Source organism: Hemitrygon akajei, chromosome 2, assembly GCF_048418815.1.
Source record: "Hemitrygon akajei chromosome 2, sHemAka1.3, whole genome shotgun sequence".
Lineage (NCBI taxonomy): Eukaryota > Metazoa > Chordata > Chondrichthyes > Myliobatiformes > Dasyatidae > Hemitrygon > Hemitrygon akajei.
Window position 1 is genome coordinate 131,001,052 of NC_133125.1, and position 12,196 is coordinate 131,013,247.

At 42.9% G+C, this 12,196-nt stretch overlaps 1 long non-coding RNA gene across 1 annotated transcript in view; it reads right to left on the reverse strand.

Moving 5' to 3' along the window:
- Nucleotides 1-1,539: 1,539 nt before the first annotated feature.
- Nucleotides 1,540-12,196, reverse strand: part of LOC140715635 (uncharacterized) — a 96,688-nt gene continuing 86,031 nt past the window's right edge. The window contains exon 3 of the long non-coding RNA XR_012096182.1: nt 1,540-4,502. This is a non-coding gene — a long non-coding RNA (uncharacterized lncRNA). The remainder of the gene's footprint in view (nt 4,503-12,196) is intronic.

The following is a 12,196-nucleotide window of genomic DNA, read 5'->3' on the forward strand; positions in this document are numbered from 1 at the left end:
TTGGTAAATATATTTCCTTTGTAATTTTTTGCCAGTGTCCGATGTGTTGTTCTTCTGGCGAATGATAACTGCATGGGGCAGTATTTACACAACATTCACTACAATTCATGTTCCTCCCTGGGACATTTCAACTTTCCTGGTTGGTTGAACCCAAATCATATCAACCCTAGACATTTGTTACTTACAGAAGGTAGCAGTGTTACATGGCTGTTTACAGAGTTAGCTAATGAGTCAAGTTTGTATTCAAGCCCTGGTGGGAAGGTTACACGTAGTTTGTGTCTTATTCAGTCCCACTGCTACAGAGGTCAGTTTGGTCAGTCTCCTGTATTTGGATCAGGATCATGTGATGACTCACCAATGAATGTGCTGTGTCTAGTATGATCTCTCCCGCAGAATAATGAATAATAATGGGTCTGTTAAGTGACTATTATCACAGTCATGAGAGATATAAAAGAGCCCAAAATCTGCCAGACCAAAGAACAATGTATTTCATGTGTGAAAATAATGATGAAGGGTAGAAAAGGCTTTCATTATGCATATCTCCAGAGCCTGATATTTCAAAAGAAATACAGACCTGCGCAAAAGTCCTAGGCACATATATATAGCTTGAATTTTGCACAGTACTGTATTTGTCAACATGGAGTAGAGAGCAAATTTGTAAATCTGGCGTGAGTAAAGGGTGGAGTGCCATGGGAGGGGTGTGGGGCAGGTGGCATAGAAGGAATGCCAGGGGAAGGGGCTGGTACAAATGTAGACACACCCAGCCTTCAGATACCAGGAAGAGTCCATGTTATTGTGTATATGTGAAGTAGGTGGGGAAGGGAGGGAAGTAAGAATGATCTGAAAAGCTGGGAGGTGATAGGTGGGAGAGGCAAAGAGCCGAGGGAGAAGGAATCTGATAGGAGAGGACAGTGGACCATGAAATAAAGTGAAGGAGGTGGGGAACCAAAGGGAGGAAGGTATGGGTGATGGGTAAATTGTGAGAGTGAAAGAAGGAGAGAAGGAGAAGAGAAAGAGGAATGGGGCCAGAGGGATAATCAAGTTGGGGGGGGGGGGGGTTGAGAACAAAGGGGAACGGTTACCAGAAGTTTCTGAAATTGATGCCCTCAGGTTGGAAACTAGTAAAATGGAATGAGATGTTTCTCCTCCAATCTGCATCTAGCCTCAGCCTGGTATTAGAGAGTGCTGAGGACATACATGTCAGTATAGGGATGGGAAGTGCAAGTAAAATGGCTGACCACCCTGATATCCAGGCTGTTGCTGCCTGCGTTGCAAAGATGCCCTCTTTACTTCCTGTCCTGACGAAGAGTCTTGGCCCAAAATTACGACTGTTCATTACCCTCCATAGATGCTGCCTGACCTGCTGAGAACCTCCAGCAATTTTTTATGTGCTATACAGTGTTCTGAAGGGTGGTTAATGTTTAACTAACCCAGATGTACCTTTGTCAAGACATCATTAGACATAATAGATGCTATTTACTGATTAATAAACACTGGACAATCCATTGTTCCAAATAATTCAGAGAAGGTGTAGGCATAATAGTTATCTTTATTCACTCAGAGGATGCAGTAATTACAGCACTGAATGCTTATTGTCAGAGTTTAAGGCCAATTAGAGCTTGTAAGAGGTAACTACATTCCCATGCAGTAAAATAAAGACCTGACTAAGTGCAGGTAGTGAATTCTTTCCTTAAAAGGTCTTAGTAAAGAAAATGGCTTAACACAAATAGCTGGGGTCTACTTACATGATCACCATGTTTGATGGCACCGTTTTGTTCTAGGTTATTCACCCAACTGGATTTTAAATTCTCCAGAAGTGCTGGTTGCTTTGGACTGACCAGTCATGTTATTAATTCAGGTTTCTGGATTACAGGTACTGTGCTTGTCCAGTTACATAAATATTATTCTATACCTTACTTAAGGAGGTGGCTCTAGAAATCGTGGACGCATTGGTAATCATTTTCCAATGTTCTACAGATTCAGGATCAGTTCCTGAGGATTGGAGGGTAGCTGATGTTATCCCACATTTTAAGAAAGGAAGGAGAGAGAAAACAGGGAATTATAGACCAGTTAGCCTGACATACGTGGTGGGGAAGATGCTTGAGTCAATTATAAAAGATGAAATAGCAGCACGTTTGGATAGCAGTAACAGGATTGGTTCGAGTCAGCATGGATTTACGAAGGTGAAATCATGCTTGACTAATCTTCTGGAGTTTTTTGAGGATGTAACTATGAAAATGGACAAGGGAGAGCCAGTGGATGTAGTGTACCTGAACTTTCAGAAAGCCTTTGATAAGGTCCCACATAGAAGATTAGTGGGCAAAATTAGAGCACATGGTATTGGGCGTAGGATACTGACATGGATAGTAAAATTGGTTGGCAGACAGGAAACAAAGAGTAGGGATTAACAGGTCCTTTTCAGAATGGCAGGCAGTGACTAGTGGGGAACCGCAGCTATTTACAATATACATTAATGATTTAGATGAAGGGATTAAAAGTAACATTAGCAAATTTGCAGATGACACAAAGCTGTGTGGCAGTGTGAAATATGAGGAGGATGTTAGGAGAATGCAGGGTGACTTGGATAGGTTGGGTGAGTGGGTAGATGCATGGCAGATGCAGTTTAATGTGGATAAATGTGAGGTTATCCACTTTGGTGGCAAGAACAGGAAGGCAGATTACTATCTGAATGGTGTCAAGTTAGGAAAAGGGGAAGAATAACGAGATCTAGGTGTCCGTGTTCATCAGTCACTTAAAGTAAGCATGCAGGTACAGCAGGCAGTGAACAAAGCTAATGGCATGTTGGCCTTTATAACAAGGGGAGTTGAGTATAGGAGCAAAGAGGTCCTTCTGCAGTTGTACAGGGCCCTGGTGAGACCACACCTGGAGTATTGTGTGCAGTTTTGGTCTCCAAATTTGAGGAAGGACATTCTTGCTATTGAGGGAGTGCAGTGTAGGTTCATGAGGTTAATTCCTGGGATGGCGGGACTGTCATATGTTGAAAGATTGGAGCGACTGGGCTTGTATACACTGGAATTTAGAGGGACGAGAAGGGATCTGATTGAAACATATAAGATTATTAAGGGATTGGACACGCTCGAGGCAGGAAACATGTTCCCGACATTGGGAGAGTCCAGAACCAGAGGCCACAGTTTAAGAATAAGGGGTAGGCCATTTAGAACGGAGTTGAGGAAATACTTTCTCACTCAGAGAGTTCTGGATCTGTGGAATGCACTGCCTCAGAAGGCAGTGGAGGCCAATTCTCTGGATGCTTTCAAGAAAGAGTTGGCTAGAGCTCTTAAAGATAGCAGAGTCAAGGGATATGAGGAGAAGACAGGAATGGGGTACTGATTGTGGATGATGATGATGCTGGCTCAAAGGGCCGAATGGCCTACTCCTGCATCTATATATATTGAGCTTGTTCAAGAGATCAAATGAAAAAGTTCCTAGGTGCCAATATCTCTAAGGATCTAACCTGGACCCAGCTACAAAGAAGACATAGCAGTGACTACATGAGGAGTTTGAGATTTGGTATGTCACCAAGACACCGGCAAATCTCTATAGATGCACCCTGGTGGCTGCATCACCGTCTGGTATGTTGGGGGGCAGGGGATGGCACTGCACAGGATCAAAATAAGCTGCAGAGAGATGTAAATTTAGTCAGATCCATTATGGGCACTAGTCTCCATAGTACCTAGGACATCTTCAAGGAGCAATGCCTCATAAAGGTGCCATCCAACATTAAGGATTCCTATCACCCAGGCCATGCCCTGTTCTCATTGAGACTATCAGGAAGGAGGTACAGAAGCCCAAAGGCACACATTTAATGATTGAGGAACAGCTTCTTCCCCTCTGCCATTCAATTTCAGAATGGACATTGAATCACTGAACACTACCTGACTCCCTTTCTGTTTCTATTTTTGCATTACTTATTTATTTGAACTATTATACAAACGTTTGTATATGCTGTATATATGTATATATAAATTTACTGTAATTTGTATTTTTTCTGTTATTACCAATTACGTTGTACTGTTGCTGCAAAGGCAACAAATTTCTCTACATACGCCAGTGATATTGAATCTGATCCTGATTCTGAAAAAGTCAAGTTTATGGTCATATGCACAAGAACCATGTATGCACAGGTTCAATGAAAAACCTGTCTGCAGCAGTATCACAGGCACAAAGCATCAAACAAGAAAGCAAAAATTAAAAATAAATTATACACAGTTTTACAATAAAGAGCATGATTAGAACAAAAAAGCTTCCATTGCAAAAGAAGCCGATTTTAGTACAAAGCAAGTGTCTGTATCAATAGCAAAGACGTAAGGGTACAAATGGTGTAACCTTGTTATGTAGATTAGTGCCATTGGTAGAAAGAATAGGGATCAATAGATTCTGGATGCAAGTGTACAATTTGCACTTATCGCACTGCTCCACTTGCACTATATTTCTGTATAGAGAGTAGACTGTGTACCTCTCACCAGCATGAAGTCTTTTGTCTGAAAATAAAACAAACACAATATAAGCCACAATTGAGAGTTAAAGTAAAAAAAAACATAGCTCTCAATATTACATAGCAGAGGTTATGAATTCAAGTCAAGTCAAGTTTATTGTCATTTAACTATATATATATGTAGACTGTCAAACGAGATGTTGTGACTCCAAACCAGGTTGTAAAGCACAGTGGTACACATAACACACATATAACAGACAATAACTTAGGAAAGTAAGAATAAAATCTTCAAGTAAATAACACATAAGTAAACAAAGTAAAGTGCATAAATTAAGTATTGTATTGTACAGAGCAAATTAACCAGTGACACTTCAAATGCGATGCGGCAGGGAGTTCAGGAGCCTAATGGCCTGAGGGAAGAAACTGTTTCCCATCCTGACTGTTCTTGTCTTTATGCAGCAGAGCCTCCTGCTTGATGGTAGGAAGTCAAAGAAGATGCTGGATGGATGGGTAGGATCCTTAATAATACTAAGGGCCCTGCATACACAATAATCTGGATAAATGTCTCTGACGGATGGTAGGGAGAACCCCGTGATCCTCTCAGCTGAACTCCCAGTTCTTTGTCGGGACTTCCGGTCCAATGCTCAGCTGCTCCCATACAGATGGAGATGCAACTTGTCAGGACATGAATAAAAATTTCATATTAATGAACAATGTGAATTTGACCCTTTAAACAAATTTTCAATGCTTATTGGTGGTGACAGTACATTGTGTGCTCTATGTGTGTGAGAGAGCTGTGATGACTGCAGGTTCGCAACCCGTGAACTGAGACCTGACAAGAACATTTGTAAAGTTTAAAGAAAAATGTGAACTGGCATTCAATGGTTTCCTGGAGGCAGGAGAGCTGAGAAGGTCAGTTACATCCTTCAATGGATGAGAAGTAAGGGAGCTGGAGAGCAAGACAACTTATAAGATCGTCAAAGGATTGAGCGTGGTCTGAATCACTGCATCCATAGATTTTTACTCCAAAGTCAAAGGCAGGAATCAGTGTGCGTGATGAAGTTTTATTTATAAGGCCTAGAAACACAGGCAGTGAATGCAAATTCAAGGAAATGTATGAAGGCAAGAGGACATACCCAGTGAAGCTCAATACCCACAGAAATACAGAATGGTTTGATCAGGAAAGCAGAGATTACAGCTACAGACAGATCACAGGTTACAGATACCAAGTATGGGATATAGAGACATCCAGATCATGGATGATGGATACGGTCGGAGAGCAGGTTATAGGTAAAGTCAGAATGTAGGTGGTAGCTACATCTGAATCACAGGTCACCGATACAGTCAGAGCACAGACTATGATACAAAGAGATCACAGACCATACTTACAGCAAGAGTACAGGCTATAGATATATAATCAGATCACTGACCATAGGCACAGCAAGAGTACAGGCCATAGATATAAACAGATCACAGGCTACAGGTGCAGCTGAAGTACAGACTACTCACATAACCAGATCATAAACCATAGATATATCAAGAGTACAGCTATAGATGCAGCAGCTACAGGCTACAGATATAGCCAGACCACAGGCTACAGATGAAGTCAGAACACAGGTGATAGATACAACAGAACACAGACTGAAGGTTACAAATGCAGCCACTGTTCCCCATCGTGCTTGCACAGTTCTTGGTGCACCACCACTGTTGCTGTGGTGACTCTTTTATGGGTCACAGACAATGCAAATAGAGCGCTGCCAATGGACGTATCATAAATGTTCACACTGTTTCCAAATGCTGCTAATGTTCCAAGCCAATCAGAAATGATCAATAACAAAACTCAAAGGAGATTAATATAAATATTAAATAAAAATGATTGCTTATAACATTGACTGCTGTGTACTATTAAAAGCATTAACACCAAAGAGAAATTAAAACATCACTTAACTTTTTAATGAATGTCACATTCAAATAAACAGGGCCAGGCTGGATGAGCCAGCAATAGCTGATGTAAAGGTGTCAAGTCCAGTCAACTGGGGTTTGTTGTCAGATGCACAAGTACATGCATGTACTTAGAAGTGCAATGAAAACCTTACTTACAGCAGCATCATCCAAGATGGCGGTGCGACACAGCTTGCAGCGGCCACTCCGGAGCTGATTATCTGTTATTTGTGAAGCAGGATGCCGTGCACAATCATAATCGGATGAAAAACGGATGTGGGAGCACGGAGGAACATCTGGAAATCTCCAGGAAGACCTTCTTCGTTGCTGCTGCTGCTGTGAGGTCCGGGACTCTGCTGGGAAGGACAGGACCTCAGTCCTCGGGGTTGCGTTGGTGGGGGCGTCTTAATACACTCGGCAGAGGATGGTGCTCGGAGAAGCTGTGCCGGAGGGGATGGTCGGAGGCTCGGAGGTTCGACGGACTCGGAGTCTGCTGCGGTCGGAGCGCTTTCACTGTGTGCTGAGTCTGCGAGGCTGGGTTCGATGGAGCTTTCATTGTCTGCTGCGTCTGCGAGGCTGAGTCAGGCGGCGCCTTGGAAGTCTACAGCGGGGGTATTCCCTTCTGCTGCCTGCGTTGGATGACGAGTCTATTGGGACCCTGAGGACTTGTGGAAACTGTGTGGTGGTTTCTTTTGAACTTAAGTCTTTTAACATCTTTGGACTATTTTTACTGTGCCCATGGTCTGTTTTTTTTTTATCATTTATGCTATTGTTTGCACTGTTGTAACTATATGTTGTAACTATGTGGTTTTGTGCAGGTCTTGTAGCTTTAGTTTTTGGTCTTGTTTTGTCTGGTGGGATTGGAGCTCCTTTCTGGGAAATGCGCTAAGAAGGTAGCATGATATTAATACGCAGCAGCCTCTCTGGACTCTGGATTGGGGATTCTGGTGGAGTCTGTTTGTCATATGCTTTTGTGATATCATTCTGGAGGAATGTTGTCTCATTTTTTAACTGCATTGCATTTGTGGTTTCTAAATGACAATAAACTGAATCTGAATCATGGGCGAATAGCATTGGTGAAATCAACACTGTCCAAGAAAAACAAAAATTTTACATGAATTATACAAAATTATACAAGAAAAAAGTAAACTGAGCCTGAAATAACAAAGTCCAATACAGCAAAACTTACATCAGCCAAACTGGGAGAAAACAATCCACAAGAATCCATGAACATCAACTGGCTGTGAGGTGGCATGACCAACTCTCCCTAATCTTTTCCAATGAAGATCAAGAGGGGCACCAATTCTTCTGGGTAACAGTGAAAGTTGTGGCGTAAGCAAACATACAGAATGCTGGAGAACCCCTAGAAACATGGTTTTCTGGAAACAATTCTGCAAACAGACATGTAGACCCCAATTCTATCTATAAGCCAATGCGGGCAAAATTCCGGACCACAATGCACAGAGTTGGCCACGCAACCAGTCAGCAATGAGAACCCCTCCCTATGTCACAATTGACAACCAATCAGCTGATTTATCAAAGGCCAAGCATTCAGATGACACACCACAAATGAACAGCACACTGATGATATCTCCTCGTATGGTGAGGAAGTGTTTGCAAATGAATTGCCAAGATCGGAGAACAGCTCAACCCAACAGTAGCAAAGTCCTTTGTCGTTCCAAGTGCAATGGTTTTGCTAAACTATAGTGATCTGGATTGTGCCATTTGGTTCAAGAACTGAATAATGGAAGGGAAGCAATTGTTCTTGAGCCTGGTGGTGTGGGACATTGGGCTTCCGTACTCCTGCTCAATTGTAGCTGCTAGAAGATGATATGGCACTGATGGTGGGGCTCTTTGATGATAGACATTGACTCCATTAGACAGTGCCTCATGTAGATACTACTAATGGTGGGGAAGGATGTGCATATAATGCATCAGGCTGAGTTTACTGCTCTTTGCAGCTTCTTAATGTCTTGTGCAGTCGATGTGAAAATGAGCAGCCCCTGGATCATTGGGATGGCCAGAAATTGGTTGCACCATCATCACTTTCTCTGCCTCCATGAAGCAGCATGGGGGCACGGAGATCCAGAGTGCCTGGCAGACTCACTATAGCTAGCTGCTGCTTCTTCAAGTATTCTGGAACTGAATAGTGAGCCGTCAATACATTCCAGCCTCCCTATCCCTCAGCAGCCCACAAAAATAAACATATTGTAAGCCTCAAATTTGAATCAAAAAGTGTAATTAAGAAACAGAGCTCTGGGAACAAGATGTAACAGTTGGTAATTAGTTGGGATAGAGAAGAACAGAGGGTAGGATAAATGGCATGTTTTCTGATTAATGGGATCAGACAAAGTGAGTTCCCCCTGGAACTGTACCAATGTCTTGGCTTTGTACCTTATGTTGTGAGGGGCTGGATCACAGGATGGCGAATTTTAAACACATGGTTTTGGAAGGAAATTACAAAAGGGATCAGACCGCGTGAGAAGATATTAGAGGATATAGTTTAATGTTCATAGATATGAGATAATCCCCTCTAGATTCAAGAAATATAGATAACTCATTATAGTAAAAAGCAAGGAGCAGTGAAGAAATTGCTTGGGCTCCTATAGACTATTTGTCAAAAACTATTACAGAGACAGTAAAACATTGATAATGGAAAGCTGGCCTTTATCTTCAGGAGTTGAAATACTGAGTTAATGCTGCATGTCTTCTGGTCTTGTTCTGGCATGTCGCACTATGCTTCAGGATGGATATTCTGGAGTGGAGTAAACTAAGGAACTCTGCAGCTACTCAGCACTCAGCAGCATCTGTGGAGAAAGATTCAGACTGCTTTGGGTGGACCTTCTGTCAGGACCATTGTGCTGGAGGCTGTTGGGAAATGCCGTCAGTTCCATGTGACCACATTGGCATGTACTCTCAGAATTAGAAGTATGTAACTCCTACTGGAATAGAAAAGCTCCCGACTTGCTGGCAAGGCCTCAATGAAAGTCTCTCTCTACCTTCTTGCACTGGTTAAATTGCTACAGGGCCTGAAAACCAGTTCATTTGAAAGGGCAGACAATGTAAGAGAGAGAAGTGAAAAGGAAGTTACTATTTCTTTATGGTTGTCCAGTGATTTTTCAAAAGTTTATTGTAGTTTAATAGCACAATTAAATATTAAACATTAATAGAATATTGTTTTTTTAGACTAAATTGGAAATCAAACTTTACCTTCAGCAGCATCAATGGAAGTGATGTTTTTGGGGTGAGCCTGCTCAACAGGACTGGAAAGGAAGGGGGAAGATGCCAGAGAGTTAGAAGGTGGGGTGAGGGCAAGGAGAGCCTAGAAGATGGCAGGGGAAGCCAGGAGGGTGGGGAGGGGGGGATGAAGTAAGAGTCTGCGAGGTAATATGAGGAAAAGGAAAAAGGCCTGGAAAAGAAGGAATCTGATGGGAGTTCAGAGTGAGCCATATGAGAAAGGCCCACCAGGAGGAGGAGGTGATAGGCATGAGAGGAGAAGAGAAGAGGTAATAGTGGGGGCCAGAATGGGAAACTGAATTAGAGGGAAAGGGGAGGGGAAAATAACCAGAAGTTGAAGAAATTGATATTCATGCCATTAGGTTGAAGGCTAACCAGATAGAATATGAGAAAAAAGGAGGGAGGAGAGACACCTGTGGGAGGTGTTAAGTAGATGAGGAAAAGAGGTAAGAAGCAATGTAGGGAATTGAAGAAGAGGGAAAGAGGAGGGAAAAAACTACTAGAAATTGGAAAAATCCTATTCATGCCGTCAGGTTGGAGGCAACTAGATGTATAATGAGGAGTTGCTCCTCCAACATGAGAGTGGCCTTATTGTGGCAGAAGAAGAGCCCATAGAGCAACATGTCACTCTTAAGGCAGTAAGAAATGGGGATGAGTGCAAATGTCCAGGAAATGGAGGAGATGCGGGTAAGGGCAACATCAATGTAGAGGAAGGGAAACCTCTTTCTTTGAAGGAGAGCCTCATCCTGGGAACAGGTGCAGCAGAGGTGAAGGAACTGAGAAAAGGGAATGGCATTTTTACAGGAGAAGGGTGGGAAGAGGTATAGTCCAGATACCTGTGGGAATCAGAAGGTTTATGAAAGATATCAATAGACAATTTGTCTCCTGAGACAGAGACAAAGAGGTCACGAAAGGGGACAGAGTTATCAGAAATCAGTTACCAAGTGAATTTTAGAGCAGGGCCCGACTTCCCTAGATAATCGTACTAGTTGCAGATTTAGATGAACAGAAGAGAATCTGAACTATGCTCAAGATCAGTGGAATAGTCCTTCTCGAGGAAAGTTGAAAGTGGATCTGGAGGCAGGTGGATTCAAAGCCAGTGCCGCCGCCTGATGTGTCATGGGAGTACAGGGAAGATCAAAAGCAGCGAGCTGGCTGCTGGCTGTGTGCCCAGAGACCCGAGTTCTTTGGGTGCAGAGCTCGGAAAAAGCAACGCAACAGACTTTTAACACGATAAATCAGCGAGTCGTTTGTTATGTCTCCCCTCTCGCTGTGAAACAGGGACGTCTCTTTTTCCCTTATTAGGGGGAGAGAGAGCCTGTGGTTCGTCGAGTTACCTGGTGGACGAGTAGGCTTTGGGATACTGCAAGTCTGTATTTTTATTGATGCTTTGCTGCATGCTTGAGTGCTCGGTGGGGGGTGCTACTGCTTTTTGCTGGTGGGTGGGTCATTACTTTGCTGCTGTTTATGCATGGGTGGGGGGAGCTGGGGGTGGCTTTGGGGTTCTAACATTTAACTGTCATTCATTCTTCAAGGCACTCCTTTGTTTTCATGGATGTTTGCGAAGAAAAAGAATTTCAGGATGTATTTTGTATACATTTCTCTGATGTTAAATGTACCTGTTGAAATCTATTGAAACAGCTGAGCAGCGTTTGTGGTTGGAAAGGAATTGCCGACATTTTGGGTTGAAACGTGCAGCTAGCTTGTTGCTCCTGATTCCAGCACCAGCGATCACTTGCACGTCCACTTTTATCACGGACCCTACTTGATGGTGTAGCCACGTTCTCAGATTCTTAACTCCACCGCTCTGGTTCTTCCGAATTGTCACTTCGGTATTTCTTTACGCTACATCAGACTGCATTCCAAGCTTTGCACCATTCCGCTGTTTTACCCTCTTCCTGTATTTATCCTGCTTACTCTGTGAGTAATGATTACACTGCAACATGGTATATATGAAAATTAAATAAATTAACTAAGTTTCATTTGAAATATTTTAGTATCTCAGCAATAAGTGTGGGAGGTGAATTGTATGTGCAAGTTCCAATGGGCTTATCAAGAGGCTCTGCTGAGTTTTACCAGCTGCATATCATATTTCCATACTTCCTTAAGATGTACAAAGAGGACATTCTGTCCATTGTGTCTATGTCAGTTCATAGCAATCCTTGTCCTATCATATTTTTTATATATAAACCAGTCCTGTCAGTGCATCCCAGTTTCTGCCAGCCACCCACAGAAGGGCCAGTTATCTTACCAACCCACGGCTTTGGCTTGTGGAGGGAAAGCAGAGCATCTGGAGGAAATTCACATGTTCACAGAGGAAAGTGCAAACTCCACAGAGTCGGCTCCTGAGATCAGGATTGAACACAGATCACTGGAGCTGTGAAGGAGCAGCTTGACCAGATGAGCCGCTGTGCGATTCAGCATTATGCTGAGTACTGAAGCAGTTCCACATTCCTCTGAGATTAGAAGTCTGGGGGAGGAGAGCGGTTGACAGAGTCTGTGTCATTCGACTGCCCCATCCCTTGTTCCATATTCTGGATATCCCACTCTGAAGATGTTGTT